This window comes from Calidris pugnax, unplaced genomic scaffold (genome assembly GCF_001431845.1).
Source record: "Calidris pugnax isolate Ruff unplaced genomic scaffold, ASM143184v1 scaffold8, whole genome shotgun sequence".
NCBI lineage: Eukaryota > Metazoa > Chordata > Aves > Charadriiformes > Scolopacidae > Calidris > Calidris pugnax.
Window position 1 is genome coordinate 6,887,601 of NW_015090830.1, and position 19,931 is coordinate 6,907,531.

Here is a 19,931-nt window from a genome sequence, read left to right on the forward strand (position 1 = left end):
AATCCTTTGATACGTACCAAAAATAAATGACTGAGAGCAAACAATTTATGAGACAGCTGTACTTCTGTTTCGACTCTCAACCACAAAATTCAATGCATCAAAAATGTACATCCTATAATAACATCAATCACCAGAATAACATCAACACACAATAACAACAGCTCATCTTCATTTATCAGTATTTCTTAAATAAACACAGTGACAGTTACGTGCTAGTGGTGTCAATATACTCCCACTCTGCACAATTACAGACTATTAGAACAAGTGTTCATCACTGATTTAATACTCTCAGAAACCTTGAAGTTTCTCATATGCATAGACAAGGCACCAGATAACTAACTGCAGAGTAATATTTCTTAATCCCTGACACAAGCTCACTCAAACGTGATGTGGTTCTGTCCTGAAAGAGTCTTTCTGGGAATATAGGAGACAACACCCTACAGGTCCACAATGCACGTACTTCCTCCCATCTCTTCCATTAAAATCTTTAACAAGAGAATAATTAGTGCCAAATACATAGAAAAATCATTAGGTAGCAACTTTTCTGATCCTACTGGACTAGGCAGAATTTGTACCAGTAACCTAAGATCGGAATCTCTATTTCTGACAAAGTCATCAACTATCTTATTGTCCTCAAAATTCAAAGAGTTTAGAAGTCTTATCATCTTCAGTCCTTCCAATACTTTATTGAAAGCTTTTACTTTTACTTTTGTCATTCTCACTATTCAATGACTGCTGTCTGCCACTCAGCCTTGGCATTGAGTTCTAATACAATGATGCAACTATTTTCCCATGGCAATTTCTTTTCAGATAATTTCTCAAGCCTAACATCTACCAACCACAGGAGATGGCCTAAATTATTATAGTCATTCCTAAAATATGTAATATTTATTAAATATCCCCCAATCTTCCATTATTAGCTTACAACCCTCATAATTTGTGCAATTTATCGATTCTCTCACTTTCTCAGTTCCTTCCTTTCTAGCAAACCAATATTCATTATTCAGCAGTTGAAGTTAGCTTCCACCCAAAGCCCAAGGAGTTGGCAGGAGGAGGTGTGCAGCCCCTCAGAGACAGAGGTATTGAATATAAATTTAATGGATGGAGGGGGGTTGTGGCTAGGCAAGACAGATGGTTTTCTCCAACACTCTAGAGGTATCAAAATATGCAGTCCACTTCCTCTGGTTTTCTTCTCATTCCCTGCCATCTCACTTCAACCTAGCCCACCTAATGGACAGAAAACCCTGCAGCTTTTTGGCTGAGTCAGTCTTGTTCGGATTATTGTGCTGCAACTTGCTTCCTAAAGGAATGAATGAGCATCAGAGGTGGTACCACAAAGAAGAGAGGTACACAGCTGGGAGTCGTGCATCTTGTAGCAAGCAGATTGGTTTGACTGTGTCCAATCTGCATTCCAGTTACATCTGCACAAAAAAAATACTCCATGCTCCTTCCAGCTACTCCTACTCCACTAAAATATGACACTGTTCTTTGCTTCCCAAGCCTGCTGTTTGTTGCTCCACAAGGATCAAGATTCTGTCTATTCAAAAGCTGAGTAGAGCAGCGTGTCCGAGAGTCAGAGAGATCTTACAGCATTCTCCTTCCCTGCACTTGTCTATAAATAAAAGATGCTACAATATATTAAAGTCATATCCATAATTCCGAAGCTAATAAAACTAAACCAAAGTATTATGAACTTCTCTCATCTGCCTTCATATTTTCAATTCTACGAAAAGCAAAAATTTCATTTTTAATTTTAATTTGCTGAAGTAGTGAGGGTTTTTAAGATACCATATATTAGGCACAGAGCTTAAATATTTTTCTTGTGTGACTGTCCTCAAACAACAGCATAAGTGCTTAATACACTTGCAAATATGTCTAAACATTTCTAAGTCTGAGCTTCATACATTAGTGTTCCAGTTTAGCTTCTCACATCCGAAGCTACCCTGTAAGATTCATTATTTTATATTGCTTTCTGCTGCAGATGTTTTTTCTCCTGGGGAGAAATAGAAAGCAGTTATCACCTGCATTTTGAAAAAGAAATTTTAATCTGACATGATTCAAAAAAGCATTTGAATTAACAGACAAGCATGCTGCAAATAAAGCTGACAGTCATTTATAGTACAAAACAGAATGGCATTTTTAGTAGCATGCAAATACAGCTGACAGGCATGTCTTTATTCAATTAGTTCCTAGTTTCCAAGGGCAGATTTGTGTGTACACATCCAAACTGCTCCCTCTAATTTTAGACACTTCCTATATTGAATATTTAAAAGTACTTACTATCCGAATCAATTTAACAGAATGTCATTTAACATACTTCTCAGTTTCGGCTTTCAATAATTTACTCTGTATACTTCAACACTGCTCATGACCTGATCCACAATTATACCCAAGCAGCCTCTTGGTCTTTTTAAAAAACTATTTCAGTTTTAGAATAGTTAGACTTCTATTTGTGCACATTTTTCTATGCTTCTCAGTATTATAAAAGTTTCATAGCAATCCATCTGCGTATCCTACTTACTTCTGTGGCTAAAATAGCAGGTAAAACAGGCACTTACTGTTCAGCAGTTACAGGGCACTTCTCCACTCCTCCTTTTCCAAATGACTTGCCAAATCAAACCTACCGCCTCTTTAGCTGCTGGGAAACAAAAACAAAAAACCCACACACGTCAGAATTCAAAGAACTGAGGCAGAGGGTATTTTACTAAAAAAACTCTTTCAGAGGAAGTAAAAAGCAGTGTAACGCTGATATTAACATTCAAAACTTTTTCCCATAACAGCTAATAAGAATCTCTGATCATGAAATCCCTTCACAAGAATACCGTGGCAGGGCATACAGTTAACATCTTCAGATGACAAGAAATAAAAAATCACCAAAGGTAGTGATATTAAAAATATATAAATTGCTATTAAAAAAGTAAATCCATCGCCTTCACAGCAGTGCAATTCCACAAGAATTTCAACAGTGAATTAGTTTTTTCTAATGCCTTCCATATAGGTCTACTGTATTAAAGGATTGGCCAGGGTTTGTACCTACCACCAGATTAGTATCACATTCTTTTTTCCTTTTTTTTTTTTTTTTAATTTGCAAGTCAAAATATGTTGTTGCCCCTTCAATATGGAACTTAACTTCTTTGAAAAAGCTTTTGATTGATTCTTTTTTTTAACACAAATGCTGCAAATTTCCATTGGAGAAAATGCAATTGAAAAAAAGGCATCTGTAAGAAACTTATATTTTCTGAAGTACATGATAGTTCCTGATCACTTAATATCCCTCAAAGGTATTGGTATTAGAAAGCAATGGGGCCCTAACACTGGTTATTCAACACAGTTATTAATACTTGCAATCCTAACACAAAAAATGTGCTGGAATTATTCCTATAAAACTAGCATGACAAAGCATCTAAAATTTACAGTATGCCTTATTTACAAGATACCAGATAACATCTTAGAAAAATAAAGTTTAAGCATTCATTTCAGACCTAAGATATGTTAGAGTTGTCACCATGTTAAACACATTACTCTTTCACAAAGTATGTAAAACTCACCACGACTAAAACATGAAATAAGGACGGTTTGCTTTCTAAAGGGAAAGTCAGCAGCATTCTCATACCTCTTGTCAACACCAGACACAGCTTTCAAACGACCACTGCCAGTTACAGAATTTGTCTGTTGGTATCAGTGGGTGGTGATGCTGAGAGACTACATGCAGAGCCCTGTTGCACCACACATGCCCACTCCTACATGCTGTTAGGAGACAGCCCCTGTACTGCATAGGTGAAAATGCGTTAAAAATGTATTTTTGGAGAGAAAGATTCTCTGAATGAAAACAGCCATTTCTTATAAACAGCAAAAATGAGGGATGCCAAATGTCATGGGGTAAAACCATGCAGCAGTGTTCGGACAAAACGAGGTCTGAACAACATCTGCTCACTCTACTAGTGTGGGTACGTGTGGGAGAGAAGCACAGATGAACTGCTATTGACTTCACATCCTTGCAATGCCTTCGGGGCAGAAGACCGGAAGGCATTAACAAGCTGACTAACAAATGCTTATTAGCTCTAGATGTGGAGAACCTCAGAGAGACTGGCTGGGGGTGACAGGATCAGTGAGACCCCTGCTAGCCTCACTGATCCTGTCAGTGAGGATCATTTTACACCACCCAGGTGTAAAAGGATGGACAAGGGGGCAGCAGCCTCTTGGCAGGAGGAGGGCGAACCTGTGTGGGGGAGCAGGGCTGCCCAAAGGGCCTGGGCCACCACCACCGAACAGCCTCTCCCTCAGCCTGCGGTGCTGACCATGGCCATGAGCAGGGGCACCGTGGCTTCGGCGGGTGTGAAGGTGCACTCGCTGTACTGAAAATGTGGTGTATCAGACCCCCCTCCAAGCACCCCCTGCCCCAGCTCTCCTCTGGCAACACCTAACCAATGCAGACATGAAAACCTATGTCACTCAGCGGAGTGATCCTCCTCTTGTGGCTGCCTCACCCCCACACTCCCCATAACACCAGCAGAAGGATCACAGAACAGCTGTGGCAAACGTGAAATGTGTTTTCCAGATATCCAATGCATTCTAAGTACCTTAGCCACCAACTTGCATCCCAAAGTTTTTTCTTTATTTTCACAGAAAAAAAATCCTTAGTATTATTTTTAAACTTATCAATGGCATAATTAAAATTTTACCAAGAAAATATATTTTTTATTAGGGAGTAGCATTTTTTTTTATCCTTGTGTTGTTGTCATTAGTATTCTTGCACTGCAGGAAACCTCCGGTTAGAGATAAGAGATCCTGTAACAAAAAATAATGTTTCTTTGCTGAAGACAAAGTACTTTATCAACTCCTTAATCAATCTCCCTTCCTCACCTATTTCAAATTAATTTCATTTTTCTCATTTCTAAAATGACATCTGCCAGTGTGGCTGCTTTGCTAGACCTTGCTGTGTGAGCTCAAGTCCTGCGGAATGGAAACAGAGTCGGAGTCAGGAGACAGTGTTGGGGGGGCACAAACCAGGCCACCGGCGTGGTGGTCCCACTGCTCTGGTTCACAAGGCTAATCCACAAAAAATAAAATATTACCACTACATACTTTGCAGAAGAGACCTGGGAAAAAAGGTCAAGGAACAGAAAAGGCAAAACACTTTTCTATCCTCTTTTTTAGAACTCATGGAGAGATAAAAGGGAAGGAGATTGCAAACCACCAACAGAAAAGCAGAAGAGGTAAAGCAAGGCCATGGGGCTACAAACCAGTTTTGCCATTAGATCACAGGGAACAGCACAAGTGAGAGCTGCACTGAGATCCCTTTCTTCCTCAGAAACTTCAAGCAGTACCTGCCTGAATGGCCGCCTGTCTCAAATTCTTCCTTTGCTCGCTTTCCCCTGCTGGCTCAATCCAAATGATTTCATGTCAACTCTTAAATACAGGATGTATTTAAATTTTTTTATGGGAGCAGTACAGGATGAAAATATGCAAGCTCAGGTAAAAAGGCTACAGTGAGTTAAACTTGTATAGTAAGAACTGCTCATTGAAAAATATTTTTAAAACATGTTAGTAATGCCTTTTGAACAATATTTGAATGATTATATATGAAGCTGGAGACAATACTCAGAACAGATTACTCAGCAAAACAGGATAATAGAGAAAAAAATCTCAGCAATAACATTAGAAGCTTATAGTGTAAAGTACCATGCCACTCACATCCCAAGCCCTACAGTCCCAGTGCTTTTGCAGTATTCAAATTGATAAGCACATTCATTTGAAAAGAGAAATTCCAACCCCTTTTTTTGAGACAGAATGTAAAAACTCTGTAAATTATTAGATATTTAACATATTTAAGAAACTGAGTTTGAACTGTATTGAATAAAAATCTTTCTACAGAAAAATTACGAGGTGCAAGAAGTATTGGTGATTGTTCAGTGTGATCACTGTGGGAGCAACTGCTTAGCATAAGAAACTAGTTAGATCTAGAATTGGAAAAAAAAAGGAAAGAATGTATTTATGTTCTTGAGATCTAGCAAAATAAAAAAGTCCATCAAAGTTACTGCAACTACACCCATTTAAATCAAATGCAAAAACTTTCAACTACTCACAGTGACAATGAGATATGAGTTCATAACTCTGCTTATAAACATTAGGGTAATTCCTGCTCATTTTTTGGGTTGAGGTCTGCAATTTATCTGTTCTTTCTAAGGTGAAAATACGCCCCACAATTTCTAGTAGACACAGTTGTAACAGCAAATGTAGTGTGCCTATTTATCATACCAACCTATTAACTTTGCTTTTTCTTGTGAGTTCTCAAGCTTGCCTTTCTCATCCTGCATCTTTTCTTTGTTAAGAGCTTTATTGATATTATTATAACTTAGGCTAGAAATTTAAACTCTAGAAATGGCTTAGCTTTACCAGTGTCAATTTTATTCTCAGGCAGAAACAGAAAGCCTTTTAAGTGATTTCAGAAACCAATTACTTAATTTTAAATCATCCATGTGTAGAATCTCTTAGAAGCTGCTGAATGCTTTGAATTCCTACAGATGTCCTTCATAATGTTACAACTTTAAACAATGCCTAATGAAGAATATAGTTAGTTTGAACTAACCTTCTGCTTTGTATCAATATTAATATTTTCCTAATTGTTCTGTAGAAAATTACAAATCTAGCATCACAATTCCAATTACAATACACATAATGATAATCTCTGCTAACAGAATGACCCTAGATGATCCTTTGGAAATCTGAAATATTTATAAAATGTGACCACAATAAAAAAGGATACATTTCAATTAACAGAAGTATTTTCTGTACTTGCTAAGGAACGGCTACTTATATATTCATCATTCCTGACAGTGATTGACAGAGGAAACCTTTAGGAAACAACTTCTGGGAATCAAATTAAAGTCCTGAAATGTTGGTTCTGAAATGCTATTTAAATTATTTCTAAAGTCACCTCTGCCACTGTACAGTAGTCATTATTACCAGGGAGGAACAACCACCGTATGTGTTTATTCCTTTCACTTGTGATTTAAGTGGAAAAAAAAGTGTCCTAAAAAATTTAGTACTTCTTTTGGTATATCTTTTGACGAAGCACTAGACAAAACAGAAAGCGTGTAATTAAAGCCTTTACTTGAACTATGTAAGGCTTCATCCCTTGTGTGGCTCCAGTAATTGCAGTGGGCTTAACGCAGAAACAGACCAAAACTCATCGTACAGAGCAGAACACAGTGCTACGTTTTGTAAACTGCTACATATTTCTGAGGAGAGCAACTACTTATGTTTGAACTCATATTCCAACTATATGTCACAAGAAAAGCTGGCAGATTAAGAAAAGAAGTAAAGTTCATCACTGCATTCTATGTCTTCAAGTGAATACGACATACAGATAGCAATTTAAAATAATAGGACAGATGTTGTCAATGAAATTTGAAGTGAGCAAGGCCATTTTTTTGCTTTTATCCATTTCTTGCTTGAGATGCAGCAGAGTAAGATCACTAAAATCATTTGCTATTAGCAAAGCTTAAAGTTGGAAGCTTTCAGGTCTCTTTTAGGTGCATGCATTCTCCAGTGTGCTATTCTTGTTTCTATACTTAGCTGGAATCCCACTGAGCAAATGGATTGCATGTGCAAGAGCAGAACAAAATCAGGCTTTTAGTGCGACAGCTTTTCTCCCTACACTGGCTGGGGAGAAAGAAAGAACATTTACAGTATGAAAGAAGAAATATAAATGATTTCACACTATCTATTTACTAAGGAAATGCGCAACAGTTTTTAGAAAACCATAACTGAAGTTTACATGCAATCAATATAAACTAAATTCTTATGCCACAACATATAATTAGTAAAGTTCAAGAAGTATGGAAAATAAATTAGCTGATAAGACACTTAACTCCCTTTTCAGCAGTGTTTAACTAACCACAAAATCAGAGCAAACAAAATTTGCTCAATAATGTGAACTAACTTCCACCTGACATCAATACTTCTGAACTCTTGGATCCAGGGAAAAAAAGCGGATCCAGGGAAATTCCATCTCGAGTCCACTGCTGTACCCCAGGCATTTATACTGGGGCCAGTACTATTCATGTCTTCGTTAATGACCTGGATAAGGGGATAGAATGCACCCTCATGAAGTTTGCAGATGATAAAAAACTGAAGGGGCAGGGGGAGTGACTGATGCACCAAATGAGTGTGCTGCCATTCAGGGACATTCAGAAACACCTCAACTGGCTGGAGAAATGGGGAGAGAGGAATGTCAGGAAGTTCAACAAGAAGGAGCACCAAATTCTATACTTGGGGAGTAACGTGTCCACACCAATGACAGATCATTCATGGAAATAAATATATAGGGCCTAATTCACTAAGGCAAGTGCAGAGAAGTATGCAGTGCAACTAACTCTGCTAGCCAGGTCCCTTTGTAAATCTACTGTTATCTTGCTTGGATTCAAAGACAGGCAATCTTGGTTCCTGCTGTTCTTTGGGTTTCTGTGACATTGAAATTTTTCAAGTGATCGGAACCCCTCCAGCAATGAATGCTAATGGATATAATGATTCACGTAACCCCATTGCTTAGCGTTACCTTTCGAGAGCCAGTGGTGCTTGGTTTAGGGACTAAGCGTATGTGCTCTCTTGATACAGAGATTGTAAACGAGATCTGCAGCCTACGTCCACGGGGCAAATCTACACAGCTCTGATGATGCAGACACTTAGTGAAAAAAGGACTATATGGCTGAACTGACTGAATTTCCCATATTACAGATGTTAGAGCTTCAGGAAAATCTTGCAACAGCAATCAGGCAAGTGAATGGATTTCAAACTTAGTAGTACAGTTAAACAGTAATCCAACAAAAATGTTTCCATCTGTGTGTGTAAATTCTTCAGAATCAAACACCCTAACTCTGTCAAGGCAGATGTTCCTCAGCAGTAATACCAATAAAGATACACAAACTTCTTTACAGATGTTTTTTACAAATTCTCATATATCATGAACACTTCCTGCTGTTTCCTATGTTCCTGTTAGTATACTTTCACATTATGCTTAGGAAGGGGAAAAAATTGCAAATGGGTGATCTCAGCATAGTATCCATCTGGTCTCAGTAGAATGTTATAAGTTATCATTCAATTATCCTACAGAAATCTTTGTAATATATATAATTTTAAAGTACAGGTTGCTATAGAATTTTAACATCTACTGAAAGACCTTACACAATGAAATACAAGAGGCCACCAAATTACCTTCCTAAATTACCTTACAAAAGTTTCTGAGCAAGTGTAATTTGAGGTTTAAAGCAAGCAGAAAGAGTACAGCCCTGACTGCCATCTTTGACACAAGGCTTGTGCAGGCAAGATTAACTGCAATGTCTTTAATTTCTTCTATTTAACCTATAAACATTTTAAACTGTGTAGTCTATTTTGAATGCTATAGACAAATGCTAGCACTTGAATTTTATCTTAATTTTGCTTGAGTTGAGTTTGCTTAGCAACAACTAGGTAACAAAGTATTCCTTACCCAATTGTGTCTAAAATCTATAAACTGGATCCTGGAACAGCCCAACAAGAACCTCAGATCCAAAACTCCTCCACTCTGGAGGACAGACCTGGAAAGTTGATACTACAGGGCCATTGGCAGCAGGACCAGCTCCTGGTGACTGCTGGTGATCTTGAGGGATTGCTGGGACACAGTAAGATTTTCAGGTACACACTTAAACATCTGGCTTTATAGGAGTATAACCATGACTGCTTTTGCATTGAGGTTTGATGTTTGGATGTTTTAAGGTATATAATAGAATGGAACTATACGACTTCATGGTAACTGGACCACGAACACACTACTGTTTCTTGGGACTTCTACTGCTACATGATCCAAGGATATTTGCCTGTTTCTCTCAGGGTGTAAATTTTTTTTTCAAAGCTCTAACATGCTTCTCTAGGAGCTATTCAGTGTGCTTTCACAGCAAGAGTTCCAGATCCACACACTACACACAAACAACCCACACAACCTTTATAAATTTCTGAAGTTTTGTTTCCCATATACACAAGTATTTGGTTTGGTTCTGGACACATCCAAATTGAAAACTCAAAGTGAAAATATAGTTCTTCATCTGAAAGGGAATGTGTTAACTTCAGTGCTGTACAGAGATAACTGAACAAGGTTACATCCTGAAACAATACTAATAGATAAGTTTATGACTATCAAACCTGCCCTGCTTTTGCACACAATGGGTGAAAGCACCCATAGTATTAAAACTCTTAAAAATACATACTTTTTTTCAGTATGAATGCCTATAAAAGAGTAATGTAAGGAGTTAACAAATATCTATTCTTAAAAATATTGGATCTTTTTCTAAGCTATGATTTTTGTCTTGCCGATAAGTGTCTTTGAGGAATGTGATTTATAGCAACAATAATACCACTTCAGAAAATCCAAATTTAAGTTTCTTTGCTAATCTCCTATTTGCATGGCAAAAGGATTTTCCTAATGCTCTTTCCTACTTACTCTTCCCAAATAAAATGAATTTACTCCCATATATAATCTGGGGCAAAAGTTAGTGCTTCAGATTATTAAGTGGATGAAAACATTTTTTCATTTGTATTCCTCAGAAAACATCTTTCATCAATAATTCTGAAATCCTAGTGCGGAAAAAAGAGAATCATCATGTCAGCAAGTCTTCTTTAATAAATATTCTTAAAAGATCTGCTGCTAGCAAAGTTTAGGGATTTATCATGACTTCAGTTCCTATTCTGAACAAGGAATGACCACTTAAAGTGTCACAGAGACATGCTAGTTCCAAACCACCACCCAAAACCTATTTCTCTCCTTCTCCAGGGTCACCTCAGTGGATTAGTTCTTCTGACCAGCGGATCTGTATTAAAAGTACAGCTAAATCCTTCCCATTCTTCTCCTCCACCCAGTTTTCTGGTTGTTCATGAAGTCTAAGTCCAAAAAATCACACAAGTGGGGCAGATTCATAAACAAAGTGACAGCCTAGCAATCATGTACAGTTATGAGGGACTCGCGTATACATTAACCAAAAATTTGCCACTGGTATTCTAACCAGATCTTTAATAAAACATCCAAAAAGTGGGGGGTAATTGACATGAGGAAAAGAACGAAGAGTTTTTAAGAGGAAAATTTAAATTCCTCTCTGCATAAATTTCTGAAGATGCAAAGAAAATATTTGAAGTGATTTTGACAGAAATCTTTATTTGTTCGCTTCCACTTTTTCCCCTTTTATTGACAAGGATGTGCTAACTGACATGCCATTAGCTAATAACTGTCAAGAATATTTTCATGTTCACAAATGCATCCAAGGTGCCAAATGCTACCTTTCCAAAAATAATCTTTGCAAAGGTGCAAGTCTCTACTGTAGACACAATTATCAGGGAACAGAGTTAAGCATAATGGTTTTAAATAGCTCTCTTATTTTGAAATCAATTTATTCACTTTACAGGGATATTTGCTGGTGGAGAAAGACATCTTTTAATGGGGCATTCGGCACAATCAGGCAGTTTGGACTTTCCAGTTCTTCAGAAAAAAATGAGATTCTCCTGCACACCAAGAAACATCCAAGACAATTAAACTGGAAGATGGGAAAACCCAAAAGGATACAACAAAAAACTTTTAATGCTAGAGATAGATGCAAGGAAAGTATTCTATTCATAAATGGAACTTCTTTCAGAACTCACTCAATTATATCAGTCACTTGCTGATGTTTATTTTCTAACCACTCACCAACTTGAAAACTAGCTCCAGGACAGTATTTTATTTTGGTTACAGAGGGAAATTGAGTTGGAAGAATTATATTCTATGGACTTCTAACCATAAGCACAAAGTTAGGCAAGTATGTTTTGTCTTTGGACTAGTAGAAGGTGATATGATATTTCCTGAACTTTAATTTCTAGAAAAACTCATTTTCTAGATTTGGGTTGGTTTTCTCCTGTATAGATCATTATCACTTGAATTTTCATTAGACACAGAAAGGCCATTAACCATAGGTAGACAGCGGATAACTTGGAGTTTTCAAGGATGGCGAGGCCACTTATTGGAGGACTCTAAACCCCTTGGGAACACTTTGCCAAGATTTTATTTAGGTTAAACCGTAGCTTCTCAAGTCTATATTTTGATAACTAAATCCCTGGTTTGATTTTTAGGTGTTATGCACACAACAGTTTCCAGTGAAATATCAGAAGACACTCAAAAAATGCATAAGGATTTAACCATAAACAATCCTGACCTTGTCTTAAGAGAACATTTATCTCTCATTACAAAATACAAAATCTTTCTTCCCCTCTCCCCTTTCCATCATTTTGAGTAACATTTCAATAGTGATGGATAAATTAAAAAAAAAAAAAAAAAGGGTGTCTAAGAAATTGGAGGTGCTATCCTGGGATTTGGAAAACTTCTGTTTCCTTCCCACTTCAGTAAGAGACTTGTGGTGGTTTTTTTTTTTCCATCTGTAATAGCCCTCTCGTACCTCAAAGAGCTATGAACATGATATCCATAAAAGACTGAGAGTTAAGTTAATGCTAAAGGAGTACAACCTATATCAATAAGGAAATTATTACCGACAAAATAGCACATACCATTTTGAAGTAAAAATTATAAAAATCTAAAGATTCACATCAAAATATGCTTAGAGTTGCTCATATCCAATACTTATCCAAGAGTAATTTACAAACAATTTGCAAATATAAAAACATGACCTGAATAAGGTATTAATAAGACAACTTGTTTAAATGGCAGCAGAGTTTTTACTAAGGTGTACAGATTATTTTTTTTTTTTACTTTTTTATCTACATTCCTTAAAACAAGATCTGCTTTTCAGACCAAAGACCTATTAACAGACATAGTCAAAGCTGGTTTGCAAAACTTCCTCCAGTCTCAAATGCACAAACGTTCTGTTGAGAGAAGCATTTCATACAAAATTGTTGATCTGATACGTGAAAATGACATATGATCACTTTTTTCTATAAAGGAAGAAAAAGATGTTCTTCAACTATCTTTGAAGTTTTCAAAGAACTGCTTTGTGTAAATCCACAAATTGTACACCAAAACCCTCAAAAATCTCGCATTCAAATTTCACATATAAAGATTGCAATGCAGAAAGAAAGGACTATTCATATCAAGTCAGGTTTGAAAAATTAGGGGACAAGCTCTGAAATTCATAAAATCATAAACACATAATTCAAGATTATGTTAATAAAGATTACTTAGATAATCACTGAATAACATTTCATAAGCTAAAGCTAAAAAAGTGCTTGCCTATTTACTAGAAAAGAACATCTGCAAGGATATTTCGCTGGCAAGAGCAGTTAAATGGAATAGTTACCTAAACCCAATTAATCATTAAAGAGGTTAAGTTCTCTGACTGCTGCTTTCATTTTTTTTCTTGTTACTTTATACTGTTAGCCATTTTTCCACCAAATGAATTTTTCCTTTTGTTGTTCAATGTTTTCCATGCAGTCCTAAAATCACACGAAAAAGAAGGATCAACAAGGCAAGATGGTTCAGTGACTTGACGTGACATTCTTCACTGACTACTAGTATCCCACTGAGGTGAAAATATAGAGGCTCTCGTTTTAGAGTTAGGGAACTGCGATTTCAAAGAACAGAAGAGATTCCTCATATATTCACTGTGTCACTTCCCTTTTCTTTGTGATGGACGTGCCACATCCTTTTCGTATTTAAACAGTGGGCAAAGTCAGGACGACTAACCATGACAATGTATTTTCTTTTTAGCTGAAATTACAGTTGCAATTAGGATGCAAATGGGATTTCAGTTTGCACCTGAACCCTTGGAAGTTAACTTGTCCTTTTTCCCATATATGTTCTAATGCAGCAACAGCCTTCCAAAAGAGCACATAAGCAAACTGATTGCTTTTGCTTAAGAGCTTTCCTGAATAGTGGGCTTAATTTATTACGTAGATAATTTATGACCAAGAGGAAGGGACAAAATGTTGATCAAAGAGCTGAATAGCCAATAAAGAGGTGTGTTGGAAAAAAATTAAATAATAATAATAATAATAATAATAATAATAATAAATATATAAAAAGTTTTTTTTTCCAATGCAGCTTTTGTGGTCCTTAGAAAAATACATAGGTACTCCTAATAATTAATGTACATTGTTTAAAAAAAAAAAAAAGGAAAGAAAAATAATTCTGCAAAATGCACTCATTTTCTTATCCTTTATATTATGTAGCAATGAAGAATCAGTTAGTGCATTTTTAAGTTACAGGCAGGATTGTTATTTCTCATCAGAGTCTTTAAACTCTACCAGCAGTTTACCCCCAAGCTTGAACAAAATCAGACACAGAACTTGATCCAGCTTCTCTCGCAGTTCGGGTGAGTCTTTCATAAAGATCACTGAAAAGCATTATATGTTCTATGTCAAGTCTCAGGGTTTAGTCTTGTAGCTCAATGGAATAAACAGTCTAAATTCCCCCCCGCCCCTACATGTTCTAAAGGCATTCTCCATTTTCAAAGGAGATGTAATTCCCTCTGATCCCCGAAATAGTTTCCTCCCCCCAGCTTACATCCATGTCAGAGCCAGACGTACCCACCTCTGAGTATCACTCAAAGATAATTGTCCTGGATTTGTACAGCTGGATTTTTGCATCTAGAACTGAAATTGGTCAGCTAAGGAATTTCATATTCTTCTTACAAAAATCAGAGAGGCTACCAGTTCACCCAGGATGTAACCAATTTAGCACAATATGAACATCACCTGGCAAAATCAAAATCCTCCCAACAATCAACTAACTCCCCCCAGTCCCCAATGATTGCTGCAAAGTAGTTGAGTCAATCAATTAAGTTTAGTATTTGTGAAATAAACACTTTATAAAAAGTTATTAGAGGATTCTAATAATCACACCCAGACTGTCATGTCTGAAAGTTATTCACTTGCAAATGCTTTAAGCAAAATAGTGCAAACTGAATATTGCAGAATATGGAAGAATAAAAGTGTAAAAAATAATTATCACATTCTACTTAACGTTAGACTAGCTCTTTAATATGTATAATTACAAGACTATTTCTTGTTTCATCTATGTTTACATCCATACAACCCACGGAGGGTATGTTCTAAGAAAAATTCCATTCACTCATGAAACTAACTAAGTTTCATGGGCTTCAAAGTATTTATTTCCTCTGCACCGTGTCATTACTTTCATGTAACTGTCAACTGAATAGGCTCAAATATGTAATTTTAGGCCCTTTTATAAAGAAATCTGTGAATAGGACATCTTCCCAACAGATTTCCAGCTGACAGCTAATGGGAAGTAAAATTATACCTACAGTCTGATCCTCTGTCCTGCAGCAAAGTCTTACAATAAATCCCACAGAAGGGTCACCTCCTTCAGCCCATCTCTAGGTAGAAAACAACAACACAGCAATCAACATGTCCCTAGCTATAATTTCGACAGTTTTGACAGTCAAGCCCCGTAAGGTTTATCAGGGTGCTGTTGATGTTGCAGTTAACAACGTATAAAAATTTGTCTCTGCTACTTTAGTACCAAGAATTATCAATAAAGTTCTATGAATACTTCTTTCTCTAAGCATAAATAATGTTTATACTCATTTACTGACATATTGTAAGTATGTTCATGTACTTCAGGCAAGAAAGATAAGAAAATAAGTTTAATTTGCATAACTGTGAAGGGCTGGAGACTAAGTACAGTACACTGTGCTCTTCACAATGATATAACCCTCTGGTTTGTATTTATGTATTTCTTGAGAGCCCAGAGTTCTTGGAAAATTAACAGGATTAGAATTTTTTGTCCAGATGAGAGTATATTTCTCAGTTCAATGGATTTAAAAAGAAACAACAAACCAAACCAACCAAAAAACTCAACCCCTCCTTTAAAATTCAAGTCAGCCTTAATTACCACTGGGATTTTATTTATTTATATCCTCAGATATTCAGATATTTCCACTAGGAACAGAATATGCTTCTACTGCCAGAAATATTAAAGAATGCTTACTGCAGGATCACTTTCAGGTTAACCAGGGATATTTTTGTGGGTTTATTTCTTTCTATTTAAATAGTGCAATGAAATGACAAAGCAATATTAAGGTCCTTGCTCTACTTCCAATAAAGGCACGAATTCTTTTCATAAAGATGCAGAAACCTTTTTTTAATGAGCAATGTTCTTATGTAACAAAAATATTTGTCATACAAAAAGCTCTATTAATCTTTTAGCAACCTTGTGAAAGAAAAAAACCAAAATAAAACGACAAAAGAACGCTTACAACCGCAGCACTGTGTGATTGCTCTTGCTTCCATTTATTTATGGACTTATCATAAATAATGAATAAATCTTGTTATTTTTGACAGTAGAGTTTAATTCAGATAAAGTCAGAAGCATATGTAATGCTTATCCATGACTCTTCTGAATACAGCCCATTTCTGAAAGTCAGAAGGAAAAACTCAGGAGCTCCTAATGAGAGCTTTCCCATTGTTGTGGTTTAACCCCAGCTGGCAACTAACTACTACACAACCACGTGCTCACTCCCCCCACAGTGCGATGGGGGAGAAAATCAGAAGAGTAAAAGTGAGAAAATTCATGGTTTAAAATGAAGACCATTTAAGATAGAAACCAAAAGCCACACATTCCAGTAAAGAAAAATAAGGAATTCATTCACTGCTTCCCATCAGCAGGCAGGCCTTCAGACAATTCCTATTTTCTCTCAGAGCCAGCCATCACAGACAACAGTTGTCAGCCATGGTTTGCCCTTGGTAAATCTATGCCAATTGCTCCCAATCTCTTTGTCGTCCCTCACATGTTTACATGTGGCTTCTAAACTCTGTAACTTTGCCAGGAACTGAGGTTAGGCTGACCAAGACCAAGTTGCCTTGGTCCTTCTTGAAGATGGGTGTGTGCGCCTTTCTCCAGTCATCGGGAATCTTCCCTGATCACCACAACCTTTCAAAGACAAGAGAGAGCAGCCTCATTGCAACACTGGTAAACTCCCTCAGCACCTTCAGTCAGAGAGTGCACTTGGTCTCACAGACTTGGTTCTTCAGTTGGCTTAAGAATTCCTAGCTCTATCCACCCCTGTGGATGTTAATACCTGACACCCTGGCCTCTGATGGTAGGGTCAGCACAGGTTTAAAAGAACTGAACTTAGTAGTAAAAGGCAAGACAAAAAAAGGCACTGAGGACCTTGGCCTTTTCCATGTCCTTTGTCATTATATCATCTGCGCCACTGAGCATTGGGCCCCATTTCCCTAGGCTGCCTTTTGCTGCCAGTGTACTTACAAAAGCCTGTCTGGTTTCTTTTACAGTCCTTAATCGAACTGAGCACCCGCTTTGTTAACCTTACCTCTACATGGTTGGGCAATGACTCTGTAGGAAATAACCTGGAAGCCTGTCCCAGCTTCCACCTTCTGTCTACTTTCTGCTGTGCTTATCTTCATTCAGGATTCTCCTGTTCATCCATGATGGTCTTCTGCCATATCTGTGTGACTTCTGCACACCTGTTTAGCCCACTCTAACTGATGAGATTGTCCTTGAAGGTCAACCAGCTGCCCTGGGCCCTTTTGACCTCCAGTGCAGAATCCTATGGGATCCTGCCAAGAAGATTCCTAAACAAGGCACAGTTTGTTCTCTTCAAGACCAGGTTTGTGATTCTATTTGTCTTGTTCGCTTTTTAAAGAATTTTAAACTTTACAGTCTCATGGTCACTGCATTTAAGTCCGCTACTGACCTTGTTCTTCCTTTTTTGTGATTAACAGGTCTGCAGAGCACCTGCCCTTATTGGCTCATTGATCAATCACCTGTGTCAAGAAATGTCTTCAACACATGAGAAGCACCTCTTGGTTTGCTTGCACTCTGCCATGTTATGTTGCTGTTCCAGTAGATATTAAGGGTGTTAAAATCTCAAAATCTTAAATTTTACCAGTCATGAGATTGTCTTAAACTGGTCAGAGACTTTATCTACTTTCTCCTGCAATTTGTAGCAGATGTCTACCACTATGTTACTCAGGTTGCTTTGTTCCATGATCATTACCTACAGCTCCTTACTGCTTGTAACCTGCACCAAGGTGCACTCTGTGTGCTCAAACTACTCCTTTTCCCAGAATACTACAGTCAGGTTTATGTGTGACTGCTACATAAAGTGGCACAATGAGCATTCTATACAGAGAGAACTATTTCTATGCTAACTAACTTGCCTGCACCTCAAAGACCACTCTAGTTTCCAATGCCTTTTTGCAAGTGATTGATTTTAATCCTACAAATTTATGGAAACAATAACCTCAGGGTTTGTTTTCCCCAGTACTTTGAGATCCAAAGGTTAAATATACCATGTAATTACATATTATTAATTTATTTTCTCTTTCAATGGAACAACAAAAAAACCCCACATTTAAAGCCTGTTCCACTTACAATGGGACAGCTAACATTTATTCACAGATGTAGTAGAGTTGCACACAAGTGATACCTTTATGTCTGCTTCTATATATAACTAAAAGATCTGTGTTTTGATGAATCATTTATTTCATCTGAACTGGTTTACTAAATCCTACCAGGTACATCACTCATCTGAATGAGCTGGTTTTTTTAAAAAATATTGTACCACTTCAGTTTACTTCCATTTATTCACTCACTCCTTTTGAGTTGCATGCAGATAGTCCACTATAGAAAAAAACTAGTGTTTTGGTTTGTTGTTTGGTTTTTTTTAAATAAAGTGGTTTTGAATTTATATAGAATTACCATGACAGTTTCTGATTACTATAAATAAAGGAGAATCTAATCAGTAATAAATAAATGCACCACTGTATATTCGTATTGCCATACACTTCATGTGTAGATATCATTCTCCTGTAAGAATTGTATATAGATACACTTGTTTCCAACTTCTTTTTTATTTCTTTTTGCACATTAACTAAAAAATACTGTTGTCTTTCATCACAGAAACATTGCTTATCAATACAGTAACTTTTTTTTGGTGCTTAAATTTTAGTACTTCTTCAAGAAGCTTAATATTGATAACCTCAAACACTAAATTACCAGAGGTCAGTTTTGCAAAAAACCAACAACCAAACAAAAACCAAACAAAAATCCTAACCAAAAAAACCATAATGAATTGTGTCTTCTTTTAATTTGCTCTCTGAACCTGAAGGGTACATGGAGATAATGTTTTAAATCTTTCTTACATATGAAAGCAAGCAGAATCCTGCTGATTTCCTTTTTAAATTACAGCTTGAATTCTAAAATAAATTGCCTGGTTCCAGAAACTGCAGCTTAAAAAAGTACATATAAATGGAGAAAAAGGCATTGATGGGATTGTGCTTTCCCACATGCTTTTAGGAGGAGCTGACCAGCCTACGGCCAACTGATTCTTCCAAAAGACGTCATTAAAACTAACAGCAAGAGGAACTGAGTGACAGCATGGAAAAAGGCTGTCAGAGAGTAAAAAATCCTATGCAAACAGTTCCTCCTCTTTCTTCATAGAGTCATAGAATGGTTTGGGTTGGAAGGGACTTTAAAGATCATCTAGTTCCAACCCCCCTGACATGAGCAGGGACACCTTCCACTAGACCAGGTTACTCAGTCCCATCCAACCTGGCTTTGAACAGTTCCGGGGATGGGGCATCCACAACTTCTCTGGGCACCCTCTTCCAGTGACTCACCAGCCTCAGAGTAAAGAATATCTTCCTTATATCTAATCTAAATCTACCCTCTCTCAGTTTAAATCCATTACCCCTTGTCCTGTCATTACATGCTCTTGTGAAAAGTCCCTCTCCAGCTTCCTTGTAGGCCTCCTTTATGTACTGGAAGGCTGCTATAAGGTCTCCCTGGAGCCTTCTCTTCTCCAGTCTGAACAATCCCAACTCTCTCAGCCTGTCTTCATAGGAGAGGTCCTCCAGCCCTCTGATCATTTTGTGGCCCTCCGCTGGACTCACTTCCGCAGGTCTATGTCCTTCTTATGTTGGGGTCTTCATAGCTG

The 19,931-nt window shown here is 37.2% G+C and overlaps 1 protein-coding gene across 4 annotated transcripts in view; it reads right to left on the reverse strand.

Annotated features, from left to right (window-relative positions):
• The window catches only part of CDH18 (cadherin 18, type 2), a 522,827-nt gene that overhangs the window by 189,710 nt on the left and 313,186 nt on the right, over nt 1-19,931 (reverse strand). For 3 of the 4 annotated variants that reach the window (XM_014941041.1, XM_014941037.1, XM_014941038.1), the window contains one exon: nt 2,559-2,638. The gene's annotated coding sequence lies outside the window, so the exon portion shown is untranslated. The remainder of the gene's footprint in view (nt 1-2,558; nt 2,639-19,931) is intronic. The other variant, XM_014941039.1, reaches the window with a different exon arrangement.